Source organism: Drosophila kikkawai, chromosome 3L (assembly GCF_030179895.1).
Source record: "Drosophila kikkawai strain 14028-0561.14 chromosome 3L, DkikHiC1v2, whole genome shotgun sequence".
In the NCBI taxonomy this organism is placed as follows: Eukaryota; Metazoa; Arthropoda; class Insecta; order Diptera; family Drosophilidae; genus Drosophila; species Drosophila kikkawai.
The window spans coordinates 32,529,740-32,547,371 of NC_091730.1; the positions used below are offsets into that span (position 1 = coordinate 32,529,740).

General features: G+C 45.6%; 1 protein-coding gene and 1 long non-coding RNA gene across 2 annotated transcripts in view; one reads left to right on the forward strand and one right to left on the reverse strand.

Moving 5' to 3' along the window:
• Nucleotides 1–17,632, forward strand: part of LOC108081262 (aminopeptidase N) — a 791,205-nt gene that overhangs the window by 372,241 nt on the left and 401,332 nt on the right. The gene's annotated exons all lie outside the window — the stretch shown is intronic.
• On the reverse strand, nt 3,420–3,817 carry LOC138928669 (uncharacterized). Its single transcript, XR_011445059.1, has 2 exons — nt 3,705–3,817; nt 3,420–3,617 (listed from the first exon to the last, which is right to left on the reverse strand). It is a non-coding gene; the product is annotated as an uncharacterized lncRNA (long non-coding RNA).

The following is a 17,632-nucleotide window of genomic DNA, read 5'->3' on the forward strand; positions in this document are numbered from 1 at the left end:
TGCCATGATGTAAAGAATCTTAGCTATCCTATCTATCAAGTTGAACCAAACTGCATAAGCACACTAAATTTCATGAGAATCGGTAAAGCCGTTTCGAAGGAGTGCATAAAAAAGAAGATTCCTCCTTGTCCTGCCGAAACTGCCATGATTAGCTATCCTAACTCTCAAGTTGAACCAAACTGCATTAGCGCACTAAATTTCATAAGAATTGGTAAAGCCGTTTCGGAGGAGTGAATAAAAAAATAAGATTCCTCCTTGTCCTGCCGAAACTGCCATGATGTAAAAAATCTTAGCTATCCTATCTATCAAGTTGAACCAAACTGCATAAGCACACTAAATTTCATGAGAATCGGTAAAGCCGTTTCGAAGGAGTGCATAAAAAAGAAGATTCCTCCTTGTCCTGCCGAAACTGCCATGATTAGCTATCCTAACTCTCAAGTTGAACCAAACTGCATAAGCGCACTAAATTTCATGAGAATTGGTAAAGCCGTTTCGGAGGAGTGCATAAAAAAATAAGATTCCTCCTTGTCCTGCCGAAACTGCCATGATGTTAAAGATCTTAGCTATCCTATCTCTCAAGTTGAACCAAACTGCATAAGCACACTAAATTTCATGAGAATCGGTAAAGCCGTTTCGGAGGAGTGCATAAAAAAGAAGATTCCTCCTTGTCCTGCCGAAACTGCCATTCTGACTGAAAAGCGACAGACAGGATGGATTGACATATTAGTTGGTTGTCAAATCTAATGTCAAATATTATGATTGCGTTCAGAAATTTAACTTAAGATTTATAATTTAACGTTTGTGACAAAACTTAAGATTTATCTTTCGATTTCTATATAGTCTTATTAAAAACAAAAGACAGATTAACAACTGAAGTTAGCTAAAATTAATTTTCTCGAAGCTATATGAAGCTGTGAGACTATGCAATTTTGTCGCGTTCGCGATTCACTTTCACTTTTGTTGAGTTTCGGAACGCGATATTAGATCCTCCAACGCGCATGCGAATTTGAACTTTATACAGCGGTAATAAATTACAAATTGACTCTCCATTTTATTTAGAAAACGTTTGTATGGGAAATAGAAAAATACTGTTTTGAGGATTTTCCCGGCAATTATTCGAATTTTTCTCACCTTTTAAACCTTCCCTAGACCTCCACGAATAATTCAAGACCAAGATAAGATAAATCCGTTCAGCCATTCTCGAGTTTTAGCGAGACTAATGAACAGCAATTGATTTTTATATATATAGACTAGCAGACCCGACCCGCTTTGCTGGGCCCGAACTAATTATAGTTGACCCGGCAAACACTGTTTTGTCATGTATATTATTTGTAGTAAACAATACGGAAAGAATGAGCATATTACAGAGTTGTCAGTAAATAAAATATTAAACCTTCAACAGTAATCTTAATATATAAAAATCTCCTGTCACTATGTTTGTTCGCTATAGACTCTTAAACCGCTTCCTCTGCTTGTTCAATAAAATTATACTGGCATCGAGTCGTTACGCGCTCTTCACAATTGCCCATAAAATAAATTTGAAGAAATTTCGGATTATCATCAGGCATTGACATCAATAATCCAATTTTGTGGTACACCTGGCCTTGTATTTTGAATGTAGTTTCAAAATTACGTCCATCGGATGCAAGATCACAAATTTTAGTGGCCCCAAATGACGTCATTTGGAAGCAAGAATTAAATTTGCGTATTTTACGCAAAAATAATATAATAATAATAGTCATTTGAATTTCTAGCAAGAAGGGATAATAAAGGTTCTGGCGGAGCAGGTAGAGAGCACGGCAGTTTCATTCCGAAATTTTAACGCCTGACAATATTGACATACTTTGTCCTTTCCACCGATAGCAATTTTTGAATGCGCAGAGTAGTTAATATCTGGTGCATATTCAAAAGCAAGACGAACGAATGATGTACGAACTAATGAGCGACTGTTCCGCTGCCTTTGTCGTTCTTGTGCTCGTACTATATCTATGTTTCTATCTGGAGTCGCCCTGATTCTCGTAATATTCTGCTGAGACGTTCGCTACGCTGTTCCTGGGATTCTTGTGCACGACCTTCTGCTGTCCTAATTCTTTGAGCTCTATTTCTTGTATTGACTTGTTCTGGCAACTGATGAGCTCTTTCGAAACGTCTGCGTCGTGCCACTCTGCTGCTTACGTTGTTGAGATTCGATCTTTTCGGTGGCATTTTACTGAAAATAATATCTTACCTTCTTAACGTATTTAAAATGAGAATTTAGAGACTCACCACTTATAAACGCAAAACAATAATTATGAATGACAAATGACAATAATAGAAAAGGCAATCTGACGAAATGCGATTTATTGAAATAATTTCTTAAAAAATATGTAATACGTGAAGAACCACTCGACCAATTTTGAGCAAATTCATCAACAAAATAGCCCGAGCAAAGCATAAAGATTTGGTTAAATAAGCACACTAAATTTCATGAGAATCGGTAAAGCCGTTTCGGAGGAGTGCATAAAAAAATAAGATTCCTCCTTGTCCTGCCGAAACTGCCATGATGTAAAAGATCTTAGCTATCCTATCTCTCAAGTTGAACCGAACTGCATAAGCACACTAAATTTCATGAGAATCGGTGAAGCCGTTTCGGAGGAGTGAATAAAAAAATAAGATTCCTCCTTGTCCTGCCGAAACTGCCATGATTTAAAAGATCTTACAGACAGGATGGATACTTTTTTCCGTGCTCTGACTGAAAAGCGACAGACAGGATGGATTGACATATTAGTTGGTTGTCAAATCTAATGTCAAATATTATGATTGCGTTCAGAAATTTAACTTAAGATTTATAATTTAACGTTTGTGACAAAACTTAAGATTTATCTTTCGATTTCTATATAGTCTTATTAAAAACAAAAGACAGATTAACAACTGAAGTTAGCTAAAATTAATTTTCTCGAAGCTATATGAAGCTGTGAGACTATGCAATTTTGTCGCGTTCGCGATTCACTTTCACTTTTGTTGAGTTTCGGAACGCGATATTAGATCCTCCAACGCGCATGCGAATTTGAACTTTATACAGCAGTCATGCCCAGCCCATAGCTCTTTGTGCTCGCATTGTTTTTGTAATTGCTCTTTAGCATAGGCAGAGCAATCGCCGTATGCATGCACGGCTCACTCCATAAGCAAAGGAGATTACACAAACAATTTTGCGTATTCTCTTCATTCTCCACGTCTTCGTTGATCTCGGCAACAACACTTTCATAGGCTTCACCGTTATCTCGCTTGTCCGAATGTAAATTGTTGTTGGATCGCCGAAAAAAGTACATCGCGAAAAATCAGTTGTATTTTGCGTTGCGGGCAAGATGTTTGATATTGCAGAATCTAATTTTTTATTTTGTAAAAATTGCTATGGTGAGCCCCAATGCATTGTTAAAATGTATTTTCATGTATTTTTATTACTTCCGATATCTTAATTTGAATTTACTTTCATTTTTTTCAGTGCAGAAATTTGAAGTAAAAAAAAACTTTTGCGTAAATGTATTTGTGTTTTCATTTATATGTATTGGTGCGTTGCTCTGCCATAAGCAACGTTTGGGCACCCCTGTTATACAGCGGTAATAAATTACAAATTGACTCTCCATTTTATTTAGAAAACGTTTGTATGGGAAATAGAAAAATACTGTTTTGAGGATTTTCCCGGTAATTATTCGAATTTTTCTCACCTTTTAAACCTTCCCTAGACCTCCACGAATAATTCAAGACCAAGATAAGATAAATCCGTTCAGCCATTCTCGAGTTTTAGCGAGACTAACGAACAGCAATTGATTTTTATATATATAGAAGATAGAAGATAGAAGATAGAAGATAGAAGATGAACCGATCTCGGGATATGATGTCCACCGCAAGTCACTATCGGAAAAAGAGGGTATTTGAATTCGGCCATAACTTTTTTATTAGTTAATATTTTTTATAAAAAAAATTTTAATAAGTACCCAGAAAGATGTACTAAACAACGCCGGTAAAACATTTTTAATAAATATTCTTTATGGTGTCAAAAAAAATCGACAAAACTTCATATTTTTGCGCGGTACAACTGTATATAACCCCTTAAAGAACCTAAAAACGGCACTTTGGTTAGGGCTTGTACAGGTAAATCGCTATCTGACAGATGTCCATTTTTTTTACCTTTTTCAGCCTAAAGTAGTCTATAACTTCTGAAGCCGATGAATGTGTCTATGTCTACAAGTTACGTGGATCTTTCCTGGACCAGAAATAACCTTCATCGGCTGTGTCTGCGAAAATGCAACGACATAAACCAAAACTACTCAGGGTTAAAAATACCAAAATACCGACACAATTTCATACAAACCAAAAAATATACTAACTGTAGCGCGCACGGGTTTGTGGCGGTTACACTTTGAATAAAAAAAAATTTTAAATTTCTTTGCAGTTTTCAAATTATTTTTATTTGAGCAAATACATAAAAATAAAGATAAAAACTTAAATAAAAAATATTAAAAAAAAATTGTTTTCATTTAAAAATAAAATTATTTTTTCACTTTAATACCCTTTAAAAAGGCGATTTTGAAGGCGTGGATTACCTGTCCAATGCCGTTTAAATTTTTCGATTAACTTATTTGGTTCAAAAGATATGATTTTTGCATCGCTAAATGAGAAAAGGCGCTACTGTGCGTCGTTGACATAGCCTTTGTCATGGTAAAAACACGCCTAGCACCGAAGAAATTATTGTCCGTTCCTAGACTGGAGCTTCAAGCTGCAGTCCTTGGAATTCGATTAAATCACTTACTACAACAGAATCATAAACTCCCAATTATTGAAACATTTTTTTTTCAGTGATTCCCAAACTGTTCTGCAGTGGGTTTTTTCAAAGACGAGAAAATTAAAACCGTTTTTAAGCCAGCGGATCACCGAAATACTGTCAAGTTCAACCGAATTACAATGGAATTGGGTACCATCGTCCAACAACTCTGCTAATGTCGCCACTCGTCTATCGAATTCCCCGAAAATTTCTAGCCAGAGCCCATGGATACTGGGCCCGAGTTTTTTAAAGCAACCACGCTGTGATTGACCACGAAGTACTGACACCACTATATCAGATGTTTTTGAAGAAGAAGTGTCCGAACACCCAGTGTTGAGATTCAGCTAGTTATACCGATAATAGAGTTTGACCGATTCTCTTCTTACAGCAACCTCAAGCGGGTAATTGGTTGGGTAATGAGGGCCAAAGGACTCTGGCTTAAGCGTTCGGACAAGAAAAGACTTTTAACTGTCCAAGAGTTAGCTGACGCCGAAATTGAGATCTGTCGGATGGTGCAACAAGAGGCCTTTCCTGAGGAAATCAAGACCCTACGGAATCAACAGATTATTACCAAGCAAAGCCGAATTTATGAACTGTCGCCATAAATTGAAACAGACGGACTCTTGCATCTATCGGGTCAAATAGATGAGGCCTCATATTTACCACAGTCGAGACGTCGCACAGTAGCGCTTTTTCTCATTTTACTTTGCAAAAATCATAACTTTTAAACAAAACAAGATAACTAAATAATTTAAACGCCATGTGACAGGTAATTGTTGTAAAATTTACATATGTACTGGCAAATGTACCACGCCCACTTACTCGCCTTTTTATAGGGTATTAAAGTGAAAAAATAATTTTATTTTTAAATGAAAACAATTTTTTTTTAATATTTTTTATTTAAGTTTTTATCTTTATTTTTATGTATTTGTTCAAATAAAAATAATTGGAAAACTGAAAAAAAATTTCAATTTTTTTAAATTCAAAGTGTAACCGCCACAAAACCGTGCGCGCTACAGTTAGTATATTTTTTGGTTTGTATGAAATTGTGTCGGTATTTTGGTATATTTAACCCTGAGTTGTTTTGGTTTATGCTGTTGCATTTCCGCAGACGCAGCTCGACGCAGCAGATGTACGTTGATTTTGGTCCAGAATAGATCCACAAAGGTCGTAGTTATAGTGTAGTACGTGGCTCAGCCCATCCAAAAAAGATTTAGACTACTTTAGCCAGAAAAAAGTGAAAAAAATGGACACCTGGCAGGTAGCGATTTACCTGTGCAAGCCCAAACCCAATTTCCCTTTTTTCGGATTGGGTTACTGTTTATGAATGTGTCTATTATTTTGTGACGCTTGTACGCGCACAATGTATCTTAAAAGTAGGAAATATAACAAAATAGGAGCAATTAGCGACATAAGGAAATGGATTGGCGACATAATGAATATAATTTAAATTGAATGCGCGCGCGCCACTGATCGCGAGCGGAGGGTCACACTGAACCGAACGACTGGCCACACTATTCGGGCAAATCCCGCACAGGACTCTGGCCACACTGAAGCCTCGCCAGGGTCTATATAAAGCTGGCCACGGCCATGGAGAAGTTACTCAGCAGCCGACTGCGATTGGGTCGAGTTAACCTCCCCAGTAGTTAGCAGCGAAGTCACTTTTTGGGAACTCAGGTTCCTATTTATAAATCGTAGTTAGGATCTCTGCTGACTTTCGAGTCCGAACTCTGCTGACTTTCGATTCCGAACTCTGCTGACTTTCGAGTTCAATCTCGGCTGACTTGCGAGTCCAACATAATGCTGACTTTCGAGTCCGACACTCTCTTTGCTGACTTGCGAGTCCGACCTCTGCAGACTTTCGAGTCCGATCCTCTCTGCTGACTTGCGTGTCCAAAACACTGCCGACTTTCGAGTCCAAGTCTCTCTGCTAACTTGCGAGTCCAAAACACTGCTAACTTTCGAGTCCGATTCTCTGAGTTGACTTTCGAGTCCGATCTCGTGGATGACTTACGAGTCCGAACGCATTCGCTTGTGGGTGGCTTTCAAGGCCACAGACCCACCTTTGGGCGAAACTAGCGGCATCTTCCCTACTGGACAGCCGCAAAGCAGGACGAGGAAGACCACTCGGAACCACGGCGTACCCCAGGAGCAAGACCCGGCATGAAATTATGAAGAATTGTACCTCTAGCGTTCTACTCTGGGACTGGGTCGGAATCTCTTACAGCAACCACGCCTGAATCAAACAAATATTCCTGCACGAACCCTGGACGTCCCGCTAGCTATCCACGGACGGAAGGACGTCACAATTTAAAGCAAAAATCATGGCGATAGGTAATATAGTTTTTGTGTAATATTACCTGAAAGTCAACCAATTTTCCCTTTTTTTTTCTTGAGATGCAAAAATGGAAACAAAATTCAACTTTGAATGCTCATATCTTCTTAAAAAAAAATCCGAAAATTGATTTTACAGCTGATTCTGAATCCATGGGAAATTTCCTGTCGAATAAGTATGTTTAAAATTGTTTTTGCGACAACGACTTTTTCGATTTTTGCAACGGCTTTTGTTCGAGAGGCGCTACTGTGCGTCGTCCAATCCTCCTTCCGAAAGATCACAGAGATTCATATTTAATTATGAGGCATTTTCACATGAAATACAAATACAAAAAAACTGAAGAACAACGAAAATTTATTAGATCAAGACGCCATCAAAAATGAAGCCGTCCAAAAGTGAATAAAATGGATTTTCAATTGCCCTAATGCCGGAGGATGTTGAGAAAGGCTAATACGAATAATAAAACGATTCTTTAGTAAAACCTTGCACAGTGCCAACCCACGAGTCGAGACACTCCAAACTGTATTGATCGAAGCAGAAAACATTATAAACTCACGCCCTCTTTCTGAGTTGCCAATCACAGATGAAAACGAAGAACACCTTACACCAAATCATTTTTTAATGGGTTGTACCAATTCGACACAGACCCCACAGCCAACTGTCCAAAATATGTGCCTTAGAAAACAGTGGAAAATTGCGCAAGCTCTTAAGAAAAAAATATGGAAAAGATGGGTAGTGGAGTACCTCCCTCAACTGGTTCATGGTTCTAAGTGGCACCAAGTCAGTAGTCCACTAAAAATAGACGATCTGGTACTCATAATGGACGCCACCCTACCAAGATGTACGTGGAAGAGAGGACGAATAATCAAGGTTTTCACTGGAAAGGATCAGCAAGTACGTTCAGCCGAGATGAAAACAGCGGTGACCATTCTGCACCGACCAGCTTCAAAATTAATACAGCTCCAATTATATGGTGAATCCGAGGACGATTCTCGGCAGGGAAGGTTGTAAGAATTTGAAATTAGTTTAAATTTGTTAAATTTGAATTCGATATTTGTATAAGATATCGATAGGTTAAGCGATGAAGTATTTCCCTAAGTTGTATTTTGACGATATAGTAGCCTGGGCACACTGAAAAATGTAAGCGAGGAAGTAAGACGCGCCGAGAAAATACAAAATTGAAACGTGCCGAAAAAAGTGAATAAATACGAAAATACAAACTTAAACCAATGCCTTTACGAGACTTAACAGTAGTCTTGGTGGTCTGGGCGGTGTGCATTCTCAATGACGTAGTCCGGGAACTTTTGGGGGTCGTCGTGTACTTCTGTCATTTTTCGTTTCAGCCATTTACACAGGCGTTCGTCTGGTGTCAGTTTCTGCAGGGGTTCAAGTGGTTGCCGAGAGGCGACCCCGTTGTATTTGCCGCGGCGGCAGTGCATGTCGTACTGATACTGCTAGAGCTCTAAAGCCCATCTGGCGATCCTCCCGTTGGGATTCTCGATCTGATCCTGCCATTTCAGTGCAAAGAGGTCCGTGATCACGTCGAACCGGTAGCCCTCGAGAAAGCATCGAAGTTTGCGAGTTCCGCAGACGATGGTTAAGCATTCTTTCTCTGTAGGGGAGTAGTTAAGTTCGGCCGCATCGAACTTCCGACTCACGTAAGCAATGACTCCTTCTTGCCCATTTACTTCTTGTGTCAGCACGCAGCTCTCGGGTGGGCTTAGGTTCCGCACGGCGGCTACCTTTTCTGGGTCCGTGTGGATGCCTTGGTCGCTGGTCCGATCACGCTGTCGAGCGTCGCTGGAAAGTTGCTGGAGGCGAAAGTAGCCCAAACTGCATGACTCGCCACAGGAATAGGCCACGGTCGATCGAGGGTAGATATATATCTCGCATTTCGAACCCGCTTCAGTATATCGTTGATGCGCGGTAATGCGTACGCATCTGGGATGGACTTGGCGTTCAATCAATCATTACTCTCGTGCGTCCTGCATGAATGCGCTGCCTAGCTCCGTGTTTCTCCGGCCTCCGTCTTGACAGGGTGAGTTTGGCTGTCCCGCACTGGGTGGTAGTACCAATCGTGGCCATAAGTCCATCCCCAATATCAAGGGTTCTAGCATAGCCGGCATGACGAGGAGGGGCACTTGGATGGTTTTTCGAGCGAGAGTTATATCAGCGCGCAGGAGTTGTCGAACCTCGACTCGCGAAGTATCGGGAAGGTTAATTTGGGTGCAAACCTCCTGGAACTGGTGTCGTTGGCCAACTATATTGACAACTTCTTGGCTAATGAAGCTTTTGGACGTGCCAGTGTAGCTAGGCGAAAATGTCCACCTATCTCGACCTCTGCAACGATCCTCCCTCTCTCGATTCTAAGCGGTGCATTAACAAAGTGTTCGTGGCGGGGTTGATCCCCAACGGTCTCCGCCTGTCGTGAGGACCCATCCCGTTTCCCGGCTGGGGCCGACGACAACATTCCACCGTGCGGACATCTCGTCGTCTGCAGTCCCAGCTGAATTACTGCCGAGGGTTCCGGCATTCACGGCTGAAATGCCTCGATTCCCCGGAGTTTCGGCACGCATCCCGAATGTCGATTCGACGGTCTGGTGCTGTTACACGGCTGACCCTTGTGGGCACGGATAGTTGCTGCTGTAAAGGCGTTCGTGGAGAGTCTCCCGACCCGGTTCGTTCGGGAGAGAATGTTTGACCCCGACCGTGCAGAGGCGGGCTGTAAGGGGGACTACTCTGAGGCGTTTGGGTCGCGTTGTCTCGCCATAGACTGCGTCGCTTGACGGCTTCAAATTCTGTGGCCAGCTGGGCCAGTTTCCCGATGGTTCGGAATTTGCTGCGTCACATGTACATCTGGTGCTCCGGGGCGACATTCTCGTAGAGCCGGTCGAGTTCTTGGGTTTCTTTGTAGCCCGCCTGACACATGAGGACGCGGAAATCTTTTAAGTTCTCTCCCTCCAGCTGCTCGCGACTGTGGATCCGGTCGATCCAAGCGCTGTAGGTATCTCGGCGGAAGGCAAAATTCTAGAAATTCCCGCTGCGTCACATGTACATCTGGTGCTCCGGGGCGACATTCTCGTAGAGCCCGTCGAGTTCTTGGGTTTCTTTGTAGCCCGCCTGACACATGAGGACGCGGAAATCTTTTAAGTTCTCTCCCTCCACTTGCTCGCGACTGTGGATCCGGTCGATCCAAGCGCTGTAGGTATCTCGGCGGAAGGCAAAATTCTAGAAATTCCCGCCTGAATGTCATCCAATTAGCCCCTTGCAGGCGGCTGGTCTAGAACCATTTGTCGACTCGCCATGTTAGTAACTCGGCCATGGCACGGGAAAGCGATCCTATCTCAAACCATTAGGACAACGCGCGGCTCTCAACCGACGACTTCTATCAAGACTTGGATCGCGAGGGTTATTTCGGGTCGTCCCAGTGGATGGAGGGGCAATGAAAACTGTGCTCGGCGGCTCACGAGCACGCCGTGTACTGACTCCAGGATTTGCGACTGGAGTCGCTGTGAGGCCACTGACGGTAGCCTTGTCCTCTCCAGGAGGCGCGGGGCTCGGGGCACGAGTTGTGTATTGCCGCTCTAAGTCGGCGAGGCGGGTCCACACCTCTTGCGTTTGCTCCGAGTCCTTAACAAGAGCTGCGAAGCTTCGTCGCATATCGTCGACAACTCCGTGTGCCGAAAATCCTAAATCATCGGCGAATGCGAGCAGTTCTGCCCTTAGGTGTGAGTATATCCACCACCTTGAGACCCCTGAGTTCTTAAATCTATGTGGAACGGACTCACCGTGGAGTTTTAAATCGGGCTCCATAGTTGCTTTTCCTCGTCGTGATATGCCTCTTTTTATACCCTTGCAGGGTATTATAATTTCAGTCAGAAGTTTGCAACGCAGTGAAGGAGACTCTCACTGCTATATATGTCGGAACGGGCCGGATCGGACGACTATATTATATAGCTGCCATACAAATGTTTGATAAATTTTTAGAAAAAAAATTATAACTTGGCTGTTTTTCAATATTTTTGCATCATTTTTGAGGTATTGACATTTTATATTATTTCAGATTTTCCGTAAAAATTTTATGAAAATCGGACGACTATATCTTATAGCTGCCATAGGAACGATCGGAAAATGAATAGGAAAAAAATTATAACTTCGTTGTTTTTCAACATATTCTTATCTACTTTTAGATATGAGCTTCTTTTATAATTTCAGAATTTTGGTAAAAATTTTATGAAATTCGGACAACTATATCATATAGCTGCCATAGAAGCTGTAAAACTGTAAAACTGTAACTGTCAAACTGTAAACATAATAAGTATAGGTAAAATGAAATGAAACTCTGTTTTGTGTGTGTTTTCAGCATTACAATTTATAATATAAATATAAAAACCAATCTGCAAGGGTATACAAACTTCGGAGTGCCGAAGTCAGCTTCCTTTCTTGTTTAATTATAACCTTCGTCTGGCTCGTCTCTGGGATTGGCTATGTGTCCGTTTACAGGATATCTGTTTATTTTTACAAGTACTCGATCGCGTTAACTTCTACGAAATCGCGAGTAAGCTCGTGGGCTTTAACTTGGACGCGGTTATTGATCGGCGCGGCTGCTGGTCGGTGCGGTCGCGGACACTTTGCGGCGAATTTCGTTTGCTGTTTCGGCAATGTTAAGTTCTGGCTTTGGTCCTGGTGCTACACCTCCTTTATAGGGTGTTATTTTTGCTGGTTTTTATTCCTATCACGTCCCTGCTCGGGTGACACTTGTAACTAGGCTTTCTGGCCGGGGGAGGTCTCAGTCGTGAACCAGGGAACCTCTACAAGAAATTTGTATAAAATTGATGGGAGTGATAGTAGGAAATTGCTATAAACGGAACGTGGAGAGCCGGGACTCAATTTGCGTGGACCTATTTTTATTCTTGGGGCCCGGTTGCCGTCGGTTGGTTCGCGACTGCCGACCTGGTCGACTGGGTGACCAGGAACCTTGCGGAGCACACGCTCTGCTTGCCGCGATCTGGCTGTCGCGGAAGCTATTTAAGGTCACTCCGGCTGGTCGCGGAGGCTAGCCACTCCGGCTAGTCGCGGAGGCTATCTAAGGGCCAGATCACTACTCTAGGAGTGGACAGGGAAGTGGGCACACTCTCAGCCGTGGCGAATCGCTATGCAGAGAGAAAAGAGGGCTCGACTGCTGCAAATCTTTGCGGTTGGATATACTGAAACGCAATATTCGCAGAGTCTTCGCTGCGGAAATGAGAGGAGAAAACAACCGAGGCCAACACTACCAAAATAATATCTACCAATTGTTGGGTTAGTTTGCGAGTACATATTATTGCTTTTATTTCTTGTGTTTTTTGCCCTACTACTGCCCTTACAGAGGTGGTTAACTTACGGTTAAGCACACGTGCGAGCGTCCGTGGGGTGCTGGATATTTGCCGATTCTTCCACGAGTCCGGCACCGTTTTTTTGTATTCAAGATTATGTTTATTTCTCTATTTACGCTACTATCTTACAATTACAAACAATACAATACAGATAGAACAAGACGGAAAATGTACGTAGAAGAAGTACGGGTTCACGCCGTGCGGTACCGCCGCATGGCATTGCTTCGCGGGCGCAAATGCCCCTACTCCGGCCACTCCTTCCGCCTTCGCTCTAGGGTCCTCAGGGTCTTTATCACGTACGCGGCAAATGAGTTTGCCGCTTCCCACACTCTCTGGTCTTTGAGCATCCTCGGTATCAAGGATTCGGCGCTGATCGTAGATCCAGCTACCTCCTCTAGCTTCTGCCTCTCAAAGCCAAACCTCCGGCACTCAAAGAGGACGTGTTTCGTGTCCTCCACAATGCCAGATCCACACTCCGGGCACTAATCCTCCGTTTCGTGGCCGAAGCGCTTTAAATACTGGCGAAAGCATCTGTGGCCGCTTAGCACCTGGCTCAGGTAGAAGTTGAGCTACCCATCACGCTATGTTTGGGATGATTCGGTGCGTCCAACGGCCTTTCGAAGAGGAGTCCCATTGAGATACTTTCTTCGCCTTTAGCTCTGATCTAGACGTCAGTGCCCTCCTGTCCTGCATGGCTACGAAGATCTCCTTGCTCTCCCGGATAAGCTCTGCTAGTGGGACTTGCCCTGCGATGACCAGTGTTGCGTCTTTCGAGATGATGGCGCACAGTCTGTAGGTCGCCTTCACTCTCCGCATGTAGCTTTTGAGCGATACAGCTTCAGCCCAAACTGGTGCCGCATACAGGATCGCCACTGATGAAGGGAGTTCCTCGTGCACTGCATTGGATCTCTCGTATTCGGCTGCATCCTGGAGAGCGCTCCTGCCATACCGCTGGCCTTTTGGTGGACGGACTCCAGGTGCTGCATGAAGGACAGACAAGTATCGATGAGGACCGGATGCGACCGGATCCTCGTCCCTCCAACCAGCACGCCTTCCGGCTCGAGATAAGGGCAGCCAACTCCAGACCTGCAACCGCCAGCCACGAATCTACGGCTTGGATCGTGTCCGCGCGCGCCTCCACAGTTGCTAGCTCCTTTGCTACCACTACGACAGCGACGTCGTCCGCAAATCCAACCAGGTTAGTGCTGACTGGCATCAGAAGCCTCAGTACGCCGTCGTACATTGAGTTCCAGAGGAGAACTCCCAAGACGGAGACCTGCGGGACTCCGGCTGAGACGTTATACTCTCTGGGACCCATGCTCGTGTCCACCATGAGGACCCTGTTGCTGAAGTAGCTGTGAGCTACGTTCAGCAGGTACCCAGGAATGTTAAAATTCCTCAGGGACTCTAGCGTTCGGCTCCAGTCTGCCGAGTTGAAGGCATTCCTGATGTCCAGGGTGACCACCAGGCAGTAGGACTTGCTTCCTCCTTTCCACCTGGTTCCGGCAATGGCATCCTGCGCCACTTTGACTACCCTCGCAATGGCGTCCAGCGTTGACTTCCCCTTCGTGAAGCCATATTGCTCCGTGGAGAGTCCACCAGCGTCTTCCATGGCGTGGCTCAGCAGGGTTAAGATCACCCTTTCGAAGATCTTGCCAATCGTGTCCAGCAGACAGATCGGTCTGTAGGACGATGCTTTTGCTGATGGCTTGCTAGGCATGGGCAGCAGCAGCAGCAGCCGATGCATTTCCATCTCTCGGGGAACGTCCCCTCCAAAAGGCACTTGTGGAACAAACCGGCAACTTCGGTCGCCAGCAGCGATAGAGCCAGCTTGGTTGCTGCAGATCACGACCAGCCGTCCGCTCGGGAACAGGGTGCAAGCTATTCTCTCCAGTGTCGCCGGGTCGGTTGGGGCACTGCCACCCGCATATTACTCTTCATTACCATTTTGTAGGCTCCTCCCCAAGGACCCTCATCGGCGGTGTCGCACAGCTTTAAGCCGTGAAGCCCTCGAGGGCATTTGCGAAGTCCCGCGGTCTGAAGGTGTCTTGCCGGAACGCCATCCTTTCCACTCGTGCGATGGGCGGCGCCTATCAAGGACTCGATAGCCTCGTGGTCGCTGACGGTATAGGCCTCGCTGATTTTCCAGCGGGCGCAGCTGGCCAGCGCACTGCTCAAAGGTGAGGTCGATTACCGAACCCTCCCCTCCTCTGCTAAAGGTCTGCCGGGAGCCTTCGTTCAGAAGGACTACGCCCAGGGAGGCGAAGGTCTCTAGCACCGCTCGGCCTGTGGCGTTGGTCCGGGAGGACCCTCATTTCATGGCCCAGGCGTTGAAGTCACCGCCAACCACCACGTTGCTCCTTCCACGCAATTCGCTACACAGTTCGTCCAGTACCGTGCGAAACGCATGCAGTGAGAGACTGGGTGCCAAGTAACAGCTGTACAGCCATGTTCCGCCAATGTTCGCCCGCACAAATCCTTCCGCTGTCTGCGACAGGGCATCGCAGCCTGCAGTGATTCAGGTTGACTTGAATCAACTGCAAGTAAGCCGAAGATTCCCTTTTCCACTATTTGAGGCTGGGCATCCCCTGGCGCTTGCCTTATGCGTCGTCTCCTTCCAGCCGCGGAACATATAAAGCATGACGGCTCCTTGCTGCACGAAGCAGCCTTGTGTCTGGGCTCACCGCAATTAATGCAGCATCCGCTCCTGTCCACAGGGCCCTTGCAGTGGATCGCAATGTGCTCCGGTTCCAGGCATCGGAAGCACCTCACGAGACAAAATTGTTCCCGGATCCTGCAGATGGTGCATCCAATCCGAACTTCACCACAGTGGAGGACGGTTTTGGCAAGAGAGACGGGAAGGCTGTCTATTGCAGATTGGGTTTCAGCAAAGCTGCGGCGTATACTCCTCACTTTCACCCTCTCCTCCTCGAAGTTAAATTGCCCCACGAGGGTGGCGCAAACCTCCTGCTTCGTCGCGATCGATCGTCGATATTGCTCACCTCCAAGACGATAACTTTCGAGACCGCTGTCGTTGCGCGCACCGACGCTGAATCTCCGAGCACCTTCTCTATACTCTCCTTCATTGCCATGGCGCTCTCGGCACTACCTTTCGCGACCTCCAGGAGCAAATTGCCCTTGTTGGTTTGGCGAACCTTTGAAACACAGCGTCCAGGTCCGACAGCTGCTTGTCTTCTCAATGGCGGCGTCCGGGCGAGTGCGGCGCGCTGTCCTTGCCTTCCTCGCAACGACCTCCCAGTCGTTTCCAGGGTTTGCCAGGCTCTCAGGCTTCCGGGCGGTCAAATGCTGCTCCGCTGCATCATGAGCAGCCACTGGTGGGTTCGCACGGGTCTTCTTGGGCGCCTTTGCGCTCTTCTGCTGCGCTAGACGAATGGGTGGCGGGGCCAGCACTGGTGCGGGTAGTCTCGGCACGTCCGTCTGGCTTAGCCTTCTCCAGGGCTCGGCTTGGACCGATGCCTGCTTCTTCCGGCCGGACATCGTTTTCTGAGCGCATTTCCGGCACAGGCTATTCGCGACCCGCTCTCCTGTCTGTCGCTGACACCTGCCGCGGCCGCTCTGCTTGCCTTGAGGATGCTCGAGTGAAGGGTCTTCACTTTAGCGATCATCTTCCTCATCGGCACGGTAATATGCCGCGTCGATTTGTCCATCATTTTTGATGAGACCTCCTGCAGCGTTTGCCCATCTCCTAGAGATCCTGCAGGCATGCTGCCTCCTCTGACGACTTGCTCATCTTGGCCGGCGTAGGTCTTGGTGAACCAGCCGGGCTAGCAGGGTCCCGTAACCTCTTGGGGGGCGGCGTAGAGTCTGAGCTCTGCCCTCCTTCTTGGGTCTCGTGCAGCTGTGGCGATCGGGAGAGCTTACTGCTCCTCCTGAATGCCGCTGCCTCTTCCTCGTCTCTCGGTGGCGGCCACGCCAGTGCTGATCTGCCCACGAAGGGGTTTTCCTCCTCCATGGCCGGCTCCCACGCTAGCCAAGGATTTCCACCTGGCTCTACGACTGGGGATATACCGCCCCAACTCAGTCCCCGAAGGTCCTTGATCGGAACACCGCCTAAGCGGGGAATCGGAAATTGGTCAGTTCCGAGACCTGCCAGCCTGCCAGCTGCTCGACCTTGCACGGCCTCGGTTGATAGTTAATTTAAATTTAAAATTTAAAACGAGGCAGGGCGGGAAAGTTTAGCCGCAAGCGCTTTCCAACACTAAAAGTGTCGTGCTGTTCAGCACGGCTTTAAAAGCCCCAGCGATAGCGTTGCTCAACACTGGGATCAGCTGCGATCGGCTGTGTTTGTGTGCCTAAAGAAAACGCAGGGAGAAAAGACTTGTGGAAGAGTAAAAGTAAAAGTGGAAGGCGTTTGCAGGGAAGAGAGGCTAGAGTTCCCCCGCCCCCCTACCTGCAAGTTCTTGAGGCGGCTTGAATTGCTGAATCAGCCGAGTCCGGTACTGTGGGTATCTATGTGTGTGTGGGTGTACGTCTGGCGTTGGCAAGTTTCGTTGGCGGAAGAGCCTGGAAAGCGGAATTTCTAGCGATCGTATTTTGCGTGAGCTTCGGTTTCGCGAACTAGTTCCCTGGGATCGGAACTGACTCGGCTTGGGTATCGATTATTTAATAACTTTCCCGATTCACCAGATTTCCGGGTGTTAAGCTTAGCATTTGCTTATTTTAATTTAGTCGGCTCCAAAGATTATCTATAATAATCGTTAATCTAAGGAACATAAAAGAATTTACAAGGCTTCAGTGCCAACTTATATCTATGATAAAGTAGAAGAATCTAAGCTAGTATATTTTTCGGAGCAGACCGCCAGCACCAAGACACGCGCGCATAGGTGTACCACTGCAGCTGCAGCGCTCTTATGTTTTCTCTTTCTACTCTTTCTTATCTCGCCTAAGCTGTCGCGTTATCTATGCAGCCAAACTACAATTGTACTCTCATAAACATATATATATTCTGAAGCCAAGCTTACATACACACAGTCAGCAGCTCCGAGTAAAGATACACGAAAATTAAACACGGCTTATATTAATTACCTATCTTGCGTTTTTATTATAAACTAAAGGGTGGCATATTCGTTGTCTTCCCCACAAACATATATGATATACCGA